This window comes from Sphaerodactylus townsendi, linkage group LG01, assembly GCF_021028975.2.
Source record: "Sphaerodactylus townsendi isolate TG3544 linkage group LG01, MPM_Stown_v2.3, whole genome shotgun sequence".
Lineage (NCBI taxonomy): Eukaryota > Metazoa > Chordata > Lepidosauria > Squamata > Sphaerodactylidae > Sphaerodactylus > Sphaerodactylus townsendi.
The window spans coordinates 193,121,761-193,133,976 of record NC_059425.1 but is presented as its reverse complement, the minus strand read 5'-3'; positions in this window follow the sequence as shown (position 1 = coordinate 193,133,976).

The window sequence follows — 12,216 nt, the reverse complement described above, 5'->3', positions numbered from 1 at the left end:
TCTTCTTAGACAAAGAGCCTAAACATTTTCATGTTTCTCTCTTCTGTCTCTAGAAGAAGGGCAAATCCAAGGTATCTGTTTGAGAACAGCAAGACCTTAAAAACAGTTGAATCTGCACATTCTGTATAACTCTGAACAAGGGGCATTCTGCTGGGCTATCAAGCTTGCCTAGTAACAGAAAAAGGATAGATTTTCAGGCCTGCATCTTTTCTTTGTTCAGCTGCATCATGGTTGCCAACTCCCCATTACAGAAAGAAAGTAATGGGGGGGGGGGGAGAAGAAAGCAGTTGCTTTTGAGTATATCCCTCTTATGCCTTCTGCGCCTACATTAGGAGCGTAATCACACAGCCTGAAAAACCAACAAAAACCTGTTGATTCTGGTCATGAAAGCCTTTTTCAATACATACCAATATTTTCTTTCACTAAAATATCAATATAGAGTAGGCTGACCAGCCGTCACACTTTTGCCAGGACAATCCCGCCTTTGCATAATTTGTCCCGCGTCCCGCGGGTTCCTTGCATTGTCCCGATTTTTGGGAGGCTGCCGCACTGCCTTCTGGGGCGCAAGGCAGTGCGGCAGCCTCCTGCCCGTGCGGCCGCAGGAGCACGGCCTTCTGGGGCGCTGCCGTTTCGGCGGGAAACGGCAGAGTGCTCCTGCGGCTGCACGCGCATGTGTGTGTGCGCAGCCACCTACCCCCATCCCGGGTTTACAAGGTGACCATCTGGTCACCTTAATATAGAGTAAAATACTGCCGTGCCCCTGGACTGTTCAATAATGAGACTCTGTGTTCAGACGATTTCTTTATTATGAAACAGCACTTCTATTCCCAGAATTAAAGCATAAACAGCAAAGCGCCCTCCATTATACCCCCACATCACACAACACCACCCCTGGCCACCAGTTCCCAAGGGGGAATGGCACCTTACCACAGGGGCGTATAGCCCAGAGGGACATATGAAGACAAATGTCCCCGGGCAGCGCCCATTTAATCACGTGGGGCAGAAAATTGCCCCCACATCCCTCCAGTGGAGAGGCGCCCCCGCCGGTGCTGCCCCCTATGCTGCCGGCCGTAGCAGCCCCCTCCGGGCAATCCCGGCCCACCGCAACCTTTCCGGCTTCAACAGAGGAGGCTTTGGTGTGCCCATAGCTGCCCCCCCTCCTGGCCCAGCCTGGCTCGGCCATCCAGCCCCAGAGGCCACTTGGGCGGTCCAGGTCCCAGCAGCTGGGAGGGAAGGGAGAGAGCTGGGTGGCTCTTTGCCCCGAGTCGAAGTGGACGAGGCTTGTTGAGTTTCGGGGTAAAGGGGGGAATGTGAGAAAGTGGGGTGTGTGGAAAGCTCAGTTCTGGGGAGGGCAGTGGAAAGCTCAGTTCTTGCCCTGGGCTCCATTTTCTGTCAACATGCCACTGCCTTACCAGTCTCTTGGTCCAGAAACAATGCAGCCTTCCCCAGGGTCAAAAAACCTACATAAGAACATAAGAACAAGCCAGCTGGATCAGACCAGAGTCCATCTAGTCCAGTTCTCTGCTACTCGCAGTGGCCCACCAGGTGCTTTTGGGAGCTCACAGGCAGGATGTGAAATTCCACACTACATTCCACACTAGTGCCAGAACTGCAACAGCAAATATCCAGTGAGCTGATAAGGCCGTGCTCGGGAAGCAAAAGAACAAACAGCCAGAAAGTACAACCAACTACAGTCATTAAGAAGGAAGAGGGAAGGAAGAGAGAAAGGATCCCACATCCTGGGCAGGAGGCACGGCTGGGTCAAACCAGACATGTACTGATCATGACAAACACAAAGGCCATTCAGACATCATGTATCAGGTGGGTCTTACTGTTGGATTGTTTTGTTGAACCCATTGGACGTTTATTGAAATTTATTGCACAGCAAATCACCGTTGCGTTATCCTGCACCCTGTTCCGGGAATGACATGCTCAAATGCTCTATGCCTTAAAGGACTTTAAGGACACACAGGCAATGCTCTGGAATGCGTCAGTGGCTAATACGGAACCAGGGCAGGAAATATCATGGTGGGAAGAGTCCTCAGTTCAAGCCAAGTTAAGGTGACTCTAGGACAGTGGTGGCGAACCTTTGGCACTCCAGATGTTATGGACTACAATTCCCATCAGCCCCTGCCAGCATGGCCAATAGGCCATCCTGGCAGGGGCTGATAGTGTAGTCCTGCTTGTACCAAATACTCCCTACTCAAGGTTTTTCAAAGCAAGAGAGGTGCTTCACAGGAGATATAAGATACTAAATGAGTCAATGACATAGAAGCTGTCTTGCTGAAACAAAAACTCAGCGTATGGGCAACTTGAGTTGCAGGATTGCCAGGTGCCCGCAGGAAGGTTTCCCGCTCCAGGTTGGTAAACTCCTGGAGATTTGGGGATGGCGCCTGGCAGAACAGGGGGACTATGCCACAGAGCCCTGCCTCCCAAACAGCCATTTTCTCCAGGGGAACGGATCTCCGTCGTCTAAAGTGGAGCTGCAGTTTCAGGGGATCCTCAACTTTCCCCAACATTGGCACTTTTGTGGAAGGCTTTCACGGCCGGAATCACTGGGGTGCTGTGTGGTTTCCGGGCTGTCTGGCCGTATTCTAGCAGCATTCTCTCCTGACGTTTCGCCTGCATCTGTGGCTGGCATCTTCAGAAGATCCTCCTCTGAAGATGCCAGCCACAAATGCAGGCTCGCGTCAGGAAAGATATGCATCAGAAACCGAAACAGCTCGAGAAACTCCCGCACCCCATTCTACACAACACTGCAGCACAGGCCGTTTGATGAAACCACAGAACTAATATGAAGGTTCTGCAGGTTTGTAGCAGGAGCAGACTTGCTGGACAAACAAATGTCTCCCTGGGGAGCGCTGGTACACAAGGTTAGGGTTAGTGGCTCTTCATTCACAGCTCCTATCTTGCATTGGCTTATATTTGATGGCTCTACACAGCCACACTGAAGCTTTCCTCCAGTTAGAGAGGCCTGCAGAAGAAACACAACGTGGGTCAGAGGGAGTCTTTAGATTTAACTCTGCAGAGTCATAGAAATCAGCCTTGTGCTGGCTTTTCCTACGTACCCTAAAACCAGCTCAAGGAATGTACTGGTCCAAGTCAAGTTGATACCATTTTTAATTTGGTGAAGAAAATCTGTATATTAATGGGGCAAGAAAGACAGAAACAATCTACTCATGACTGTTTGGACTGCTCACAAAGAAAGCTCTTTCTCACATTACTCATATGAGAGCGATGTAACATCCTATTCCAGTTGACCCTTTGGAGGATCACTACCTTTGGAGGAAAAAGAGATGCAGACAATGTTGCTTTTACGATCACTTGTGTATTTACAGATATTAAATTGACCATGTGTAAAGGCTAATGCGCAACATTCATGAGACATTACAAAATACACTTGATCTCAGCCTCAGAAACGGCCTTTGGAACAAGGGTCTTAGAACAAAAAATCCAAACTTCACATACACACTACAAGGGTCAGTGCTATCAGTCACAGACCAGGAAAGGGATTTGGGCGTCTTAGTTGATAGTCCCATGGGAATGTCAACTCAATGCATGGCAGCTGTGAAAAAGGCAAACTCTATGCTGGGGATCATTAGGAAAGGAATTGATAATAAAACTGCAAAGATTGTCGTGCCCTTATATAAAGCAGTGGTGCGACCGCACTTGGGAGTACTGTGTTCAGTTCTGGTCGCCACATCTCAAAAAGGATATCGAAGAGATAGAAAAAAAGAAGTGCAGAGAAGGGCAACGAGGATCATCGAGAGACTGGAGCACCTTCCTTCTGAGGAGAGGCTGCAGCGTTTGGGACTCTTTAGTTTGGAGAGGAGACGGCTGAGGGGGGATATGATTGAAGTCTATAAAATTATGCATGGGATAGAAAATGTTGACAGAGAGAAATTTTTCTCTCTTTCTCACAATACTAGAACCAGGGGGCACTCATTGAAAATGCTGGGGGGGAAGAATTAGGACTAATAATAGGAAACACTTCTTCACGCAATGTGTGATTGGTATTTGGAATATGCTGCCACAGGAGGTGGTGATGGCCACTAACCTGGATAGTTTTAAAAGGGGCTTGGACAGATTTATGGAGGAGAAGTCGATTTATGGCTACCAATCTTGATCCTCTTTGACCTGAGATTGCAAATGCCTTAACAGACCAGGTGCTCGGGAGCAGCAGCCGCAGAAGGCCCTTGCTTTCACATCCTGCGTGTGAGCTCCCAAAGGCACCTGGTGGGTCACTGCGAGTAGCAGAGTGCTGGACTAGATGGACTCTGGTCTGATCCAGCTGGCTTGTTCTTATGTTCTTATGTTCTTAACACATTTTCGGAGACTTATATCCCACCCAATACTCAGGGACACTGCTCAGGGAGGTCCCATCCAAGATGCCCACAGTCGCCTCCAGGAGAATGGTCCATTAGTCACTTACCGTGAAGGGGGCTTCTCCTGCTGGGCGATGAGGGCATCTTGCCCCTCCCTGATGGCTACTCAGTCTCCCACACCACACAAAGGACACCATTAACGGCTATTCTGTTGCTTCACCTCTCGTTATCATTCTGGTTAACATTGTAATCATTGTTCTTGTTACTCAGAGAAAGAGGACTGTTACTGCTTTGACATTGGCTACTGGGGATTAAGATGGATGCCCAAGCCTTCCACAGGAAGTAGCAAGCTTTAGTTTCTGCCTCCCTCAGAAAGGGTTGGGAAATCATGGAGGTGGTTAAGAGTGGTGGACTCTAATCTGGAGGACCAAGTTTGATCCCCTGCTCCTCCACATGAAGACTGCTGGGTGACCTTGAGTCAGTCAGTTTTCTCAGAACTCGAGGCTCACCTACCGCACAAGATGCCAGTTGTAGGGGAGGATGGCAGCGAAGGGGATGGCAAGCTGCTTTGACACTCCTTTTGGTAGAGAAAAGCAGGGTATAAAAACCAACTCTTCTCCTAATTCCAAAATGCACTATGAAATCCCCTCTGAAACTTCTCGCATCAACAATGCTGACACGCAGCATCCTTTGCGTATGGTCCAAAAATGTACAGGAACAAAACCCTACAGGTTATTGAGTTTGACAGTGCCTCTGTCCAGAGATCTAAAATACTGGAGGTGGGAAGGATTTCTCTCTTGCATGACTGCCAACTTTCCCCCCTAAAATATGACTCAGATGCTGCTGGGTTCAGATGTTATTTTAACCCAAAAGCCAGAGCTGAAGCCAGGGGTGTGTGTCAGGGCACATGCATACACACTTGAAAAAACCTGATGTGATTTGTAGATGCTCCAAACTCCTGGTGGACTGTTTGAGTCTCCAGATTGTTCTTCACACTCCAAGAAACTGAAACTAGGCTGATGGCCAGAACTGCCCCACCTGGAGCTTTCACACCCTGCCCCGCCCAGAGCGCTCACCCTCTAGTTTTAATGTTTTTTCTCTGTGATGAACAGCATCAACATGCACAGCCTAACCAACCACACAGGGTTGCTGTGATGATAAAATGGAGGATAGGAGAACAACATAAGCTGCTTTGGGTCCCCACTGGGGAGAGAGGCAGAATACAAACAAACAAACAAACAAGGGAGGGAGGGAGGGAGGGAGGGAGGGAGGGAGGGAGGGAGGAAGGAAGGAAGGAAGGAAGGAAGGAAGGAAGGAAGGAAGGAAAGCAGCTCTCGCTACAGAGATGTATTCATTTATTTTTAGATTTTTACCCCGCCCATCCCTGAGGGGCTCAGGGTGGCAATACATCATAAAAAAGTTACTACATTTAAAACAACAATATCCTTTAATGCTAAAACAATTTATATAATGTAAACAGCTAAAAAACAACCAAGTTGGTGTCTTAAAAAACCCAATTTATCCCTTGAGAGGCTAGAAAAATAGATGTCAGCCAGGCTGACCTCCAGTGAAAGCCCGGTGGAATAGCTCCATCTTACAGGCCCTGCAGAAACAACTGAAGTCCCACATGGCCCTGATCTCAATCGGGAGCATATTCCACCAGGTAGGGGCCAGGACCGAAAAGGCCCTGGCCCCTGTGAAAGCCAGCCGGATAGTTTTTGGGCCAGGGATTGCCAGATGATTCTCCTCCGAGGAGCAGAGGGACCTACTTGGGCAATATGGGGAAAGGCGGTCCCTAAGGTATGTAAGTCCAAGACCACTCACAGCCTTAAAGGCCAAAACCAATACCTTGAAGATAACCTGGTACTTGATAGGCATCCGATAAAGATGGTATAGGACATGTATTATATGGTCCCTGCTAGAGGCTCCAACTAGTAGCCTAGCAGCTGCATGCTAAACAAGTTTTCTTTTCTGTTTTCTTTTCTTTTTTAAGTGTGGAGACCTGTGTATTCAGCAGGAAAAGCCCCTCTAGAGCCCCACAGAAGAAAAGACCGTCTTCCTGAAAGGTGTTTTAGTACCGACTGCAGCTGTTCTCCTTAAGGAAGCAGTGGAGTCTGCTCTCGCAGCCTTCAGTTCTGAAGTTCCCACGTAGCTGTCGCCAGAAGTTTTAATGTCCGGATTATATTCAAGGGCAGAGTTATAATAATCCAATCTAGAGGTGACCTAGGGTGATGTCCTAGGGTCACTGGACACCATGTGTGACCCCTATGTTTAGAATGGGTTGATTCAGGAAGGGGTGGAGACTCAAAGCAGCAGGAGGCTGCAGGGGCTCATGAAGTTGGAGGAAGCAAGGCTACCAGGCTGGGACCTTGATTTATTTCTTTATGAGCTCTTAACACCTGGTTTAAGGTAACTGCAAAGTTGTTGGGAACTAGTGGGAAGGGAGTTGTTTATTTTTGCTGTCTTGTAAATGTCAGAATTTATTGTTTCAGGGCCTTTTGTGTATATAGTTGATGGGAGTTCTTTTGGGGACCTTCATCATCTTGAATCCAGTTCCCCAAGCCTCTGAAGTCTTCATAAGCCAACCACCAGCAGGAAGAATTGGACTTGGCATTACAAGACTGCAAATAGAAGGACTTGAAATGCAACTCAACAGGACTGTGAAGTGTTCATGTTAAACGTTAATGTTTAATAAGTGTTATTTGTTAAGAAAAGTAAACCATTTTGTTTTAAATTTAGTTGTTGCAACTCCTTCCAAGTTCTGCCCCACAGAACCCACAGTTAGAGGTTACACATGCAGTCTTTGTTTCGGCTCTGTTCCTGAGATGATGCTGTCTTCTTGAGAGGGTACTGTGGGGAGAGTTTATTTTCAAAGGATTCCAACGGACCTCAGCTAAATGACTGTGTTTACCTCTTAGCAGGGCAGTTTTCAAAGAAATCAGTAACTGGACAAACAGTTTTGCTAGCAGATTTTGTACAGTGGCTTTAACTTTTCATAAGCATCACCATGCTGGACAATTTCATGAGCCAACGGGTCATATTCTCTCAAGTGCCTTTGAAGAACTTTTCAAGCAATGCTGACAGCAGCTTAGTTGTAGCTGAATATTAATTTCTGTTGCATTTTTAATCATATAATGTGCTTTGCATCTCTTCCCTTCTCTACCCTTACCTCAAAACTGCAAGACAATTTAAGGATTCCATTTGCCATTATTTTTACTATCCCCATTGGCCAATGGCATTCCAATGTGCTACCGTAGCCAAAGAACGATCAGAAACTCTACACAGCTTCAGTTAACAGAACAACGCTTCACTGTATTTCACTGACTCTTAAGAAAAGCAGCTGGATGAGAGATTTATGAGGGAAAGCCGGCTATTGCACTTCAGCTAGGCAAAGAAGATCAGACTGGTCAACACATAATTTACAAGGCATACTTCAGTGAGAGAAACTCAAATCCAGCTTGCGCTGAAAACATTTCATTTGATTGTCATATTAAAGTTGCAACATACACACCAAAGGCAAGCATGGTTCCCCGCTGAGAGCCAGCATGGTGTAGTCGTGGTTAAGAGCAGGTGGATTCTAATCCGGAGAACTGGGTTTGATTCCCCACTCCTCCACCTGATTGGCGGAGGCTGATCTGATGAACCAGATGTGTTTCCCCACTCCTACATTCCTGCTGGGCGACCTTGGGATAGTCACAGTTCTTTGGAACTCTCTCAGCCCCCCCCCCCCCACTCTCCACAGGGGGCCTGTTGTGGGGAGAGGAAGGGAAAGGAGCCACCTTTGTCAGCCACCTTGAGCCTCCTTACAGGAGAGAAAAGTGGGGTATAAATCCAAACTCTTCTACTCTTCTTCTTCTGCCTGCAAATGACAGAAATGTTTGTTTTCCCTAACATAATAACACGCAGCGCTATTCAGCTCAGTGAGTCATGAACTAAAACAATGCATCCTTTTATTTTATGTTTCTCTGTAATGATGGCCAAATTAAAGAATAAACAGTGCTCCCTTATCTAAAAATGTCATCTGTCTAGCACATTTTTATCCCACCTTTCCTTTAAGGAGCTCAGTGTAGTGTACACAGTTCTCCCCCATTTTATGTGTAAGGTACTTTACAGCGGGTGCCTTTCTTGCCCCTCTTGTAAACAATACTGATTCACTTGGACAGATTGATGGAGGAGAAGTCGATTTATGGCTACCAATCTTGATCCTCCTTGATCTGAGATTGCAAATGCCTTAGCAGACCAGGTGATCGGGAGCAACAGCCGCAGAAGGCCATTGCTTTCACCTCCTGCATGTGAGCTCCCAAAGGCACCTGGTGGGCCACTGCGAGTAGCAGAGTGCTGGACTAGATGGACTCTGGTCTGATCCAGCTGGCAAGATGCAATGTAAATCTTGTGCAGAGAAGGTCCTAGTTGCAGTCTCAAACTGTTAGAGGAAGGGGAGATGCCATGGATATATTCATACGTTATTATGATTAATCTCTATCAGGAGAGATAGAGCTCTGTGTTAGGAAAAGCAAGAGCAACTCAGTGAAACTTTGCAACTCAGTGGAAGCAACGTTTTATTTTACCTGAATAGAATCAAGCTTCATTTTCACCATGGGTATACCTGATACAAACAATGGTTTCTCAATCGATGTTCCGTGGTGAAAAAAAATGTGCTAACATGGAAACCGGCAGTGCCATTTTTACAGCCGAAGCTAAGCAGGTCTTCCTGGTTGGGAATTTGCTAGGTCTACTCTGCAGGCAACGAGGCAATAAACTCCAAAAGGTTTCAGCCTTTGGCAGAGAAAAATAATTAGTTTCACTGTCCTTTAAAACTTAACATAAATTACAGTATGAGTATTCATAAGGGTCAGTCTTACTTCCACTAGGATGATGCAGACCACAGAATTAGCAAAATCATTCACAGTAAGCGAGTAAGTCTCTAAAAGAACAGATATTTTGCCATCCAATTGAACCAACCTGCTGTAGCTGTTTAGTTAGACAGAATCTTTCATCAAGCCTGATCTAAGGCGCAAACAATCCAAATGCCTGCAGTCTTGTTTTTCCCAACTATATCCATCCACTCTTACCTTAACAATGAGGAAAATGTCATGATCCTCTTCCGGAAAGTTGTTGTTTTCTTCTGAACTGTTACGGGGAAACCTGATGGTAGTGGAGAATGTTTTGGATGTGCCCTGAACCTTTTTTTGACTGGAATCAGCCCAAGCTGTCAGGGCATTTTCAAAGGCCATAATTGGTATGCTTTGGTCACCCGCTCTTGGGCTCAACAGCTCAATCTCACCTGGGAGTTGCAGTTCTTCTGAAGCATCTTGTTGAGAAAAGTTGAACTCTTCTTTCCCATTAGACTCCTGCTGAGAGGACAGAGAACTACCGAGGCTGTTTTCTGGACTCTTTTGAGAGCTTACGTACACACCGCCTAACATAGCAACCGGAGAAGGAGACAGCAAATCTTCCTCAAAGTGATCATAAGCTTTTCCCCCTTTTGTGTCTTCAACATTTGGGACTTCGTAAAATCTAGCATTCTCCATGTTTTCATATATATTGCTGAACTGCTCACTTGCCATGCCAGACAGGTGGTTGAGTCGGCTGTTTACCTGGCCTCTGCAAATTAGAATTAAGTTGCTGATGGTGACTGATAAACACACTTTAAGAGGAAGCGAGGCTGTGGCGTGCTTTTTGAATGCCCTGTTCCACATGACAAGTTTCTAACAATCATTTACAGAGCATTTTAAATCAACAGATTAATTTTCACTGATGATTGACTCCCTCTTAACCCTTGCACAGTGCAAAGTATCTGAACATATCTTCACCATGTTTAAACCCCATGCTCTTTTTTATTTATGGCTGTAGCACAGATGATACTACAAACAAACAAAACCTTTATTGGGCATAAATTGATCATACATAAAATATAACTCATAAAGCCAGGACCCATAACAAAAACTGAGCAATCTTCTCCAGAATAAGAGGATCGTCACGATTCAAGAGTTGCACGATAGTTTGGCTTAAAGGGCCATTTGTCTTGCATAAGAGACAGCAGCCACCTGTAAGCAAAGAATATTTTGGACAAGTAAACAGAATATGCTCAAGAGTTTCTACAGAGATCAGGCAGTTTGTACAAACTCTATCTGAGAGAGGTATATTACAGAAGCGTCCCTGTTACAGAGCTGATGGCAAAGCATTGCATCTGGCCCTCGTAATGACCCACCTTTGTCTGGGCTCAGTTAGATGGTACAAATATTTAGCAGTCTGCCCCGGTTTTGGGGTAATGCCAAAATAAAGTGGGGAACATGATGTCATGGCACAGCTTAACAGATATTGTTGTTCCTGATCAAGAAGGCACACTTTAATTTCCTTCATAATCTCTTTGGGGTAAACATCAAAAGAGTCTCCAAAGAGAGACCGAGCCGAGCAAACTTTGTAATTATCGATCCCCACCACTTCATTGCTGGGAGTTCAGATAGCATGATGTTGGCTAGACTATTAGGCACAGAATTGAAACAGAGTCTTATCCAGAATTTAAAGGTGATTAACCACGCTCTAGTTTCAAGACAATGCAAACCAGATTCTAAACACAAAACTGTGTAGGGGACGCAATGTGGAACCCCCAAAACCCTGTAAAAAATTGATTGTTATCAATTTCTCCTGAGCAAAGCGCAAAGATCTTGCTCTCCAATATTCTTTGGGATTATCCCTCAGAAATCTAGCCCTGCTATATACCTGGAACAACTTGTTAATTACAATTGCAGATGGGTCATGACTAGAGCAAGGTGTAACTCTTTTCCGTCAGTACATCTTCAAGGTCGCTTCTCTAGTATTCCACAAAATGAGTGTTGCTGTCAATTTTGTCCTGATACAACTGAGTCACTTTCTCATATTCTGCTTCACTGCTCAAAATACAACAACATCAGAACAGATTTGATAACTGTATTACCAACAGGATTTATGCTCCTTTCTGATAAGATAAAAATGGCTAAGCTTCTAAATAACTCTAATGTTGAAATCTCTGAAGCTGTTGCTATATTTTTACTCTGTGTATTGCAAGTTGTGCAATAATGATCTTATTGTATTTGGAATTCTTGACACACACCGGTTTTTATGCCTAATAAAGGTTTTGGATTTGGATTTGGAAAATTGATTGTACTCTCTCGACAGAGTTGTTCCAGGCATTAATCCAGAGTGGGACTCCATATAGTAATTGTTGGACCACCTTTGCTTTATAGACCTTTAACACCACAGGGATATATGCATGTCCTTTAGAGGTACTGGACAACTACACTTCAAAGTTATGGTCCGTTACACTAATTTTTTGCTTAAACCGTTTGGTAAGAAGCCTCAGAAGTTCAAGGTAGGCCAATTTAAATCAAAGGCAGATTTCCAGTGCCTTTATGTGTTATTGATGGCATTTAAGGCTCCCTGGACTGCTTCGCACTCAGCATCCTGTTGAAACTGGGCTAGTGTGCATCAAAAATAACTAGCATGGAGGGCGTGTCTGGTTCTGCCTTGCCACCGGTGAGTGATTGAGGGGGCAGGGTAGGGTTGGAAGATCCAGGTTGGGAAACCCCTGAGATTCGGGGATGGGGTGTCAGCAGAAGAGGGATCTCAGTGATACCCAGCAGCTGTTTTTTCCAGGGGGACTGATCTCCCTAGTCTGAAAATTTGCTATGATTACATGGGATGCCCATGATATCTCACCATTTAAGGTGGCCAACCTCGGGGGGGGGGGGGTCTGGAGACCTCCCAGGGCTGTTTTTTGCCTGGCTCTCCCATTATGCACGGTTGCCAACCTCCAGGTAGGGCCTGAAGACCTCCCAAAAAGACAACAGGGCTGTTCCCCTGGTTCTCCCATCATGTAGGGTTGCCAACCTCCAGGTGAGGTCAGGAAATC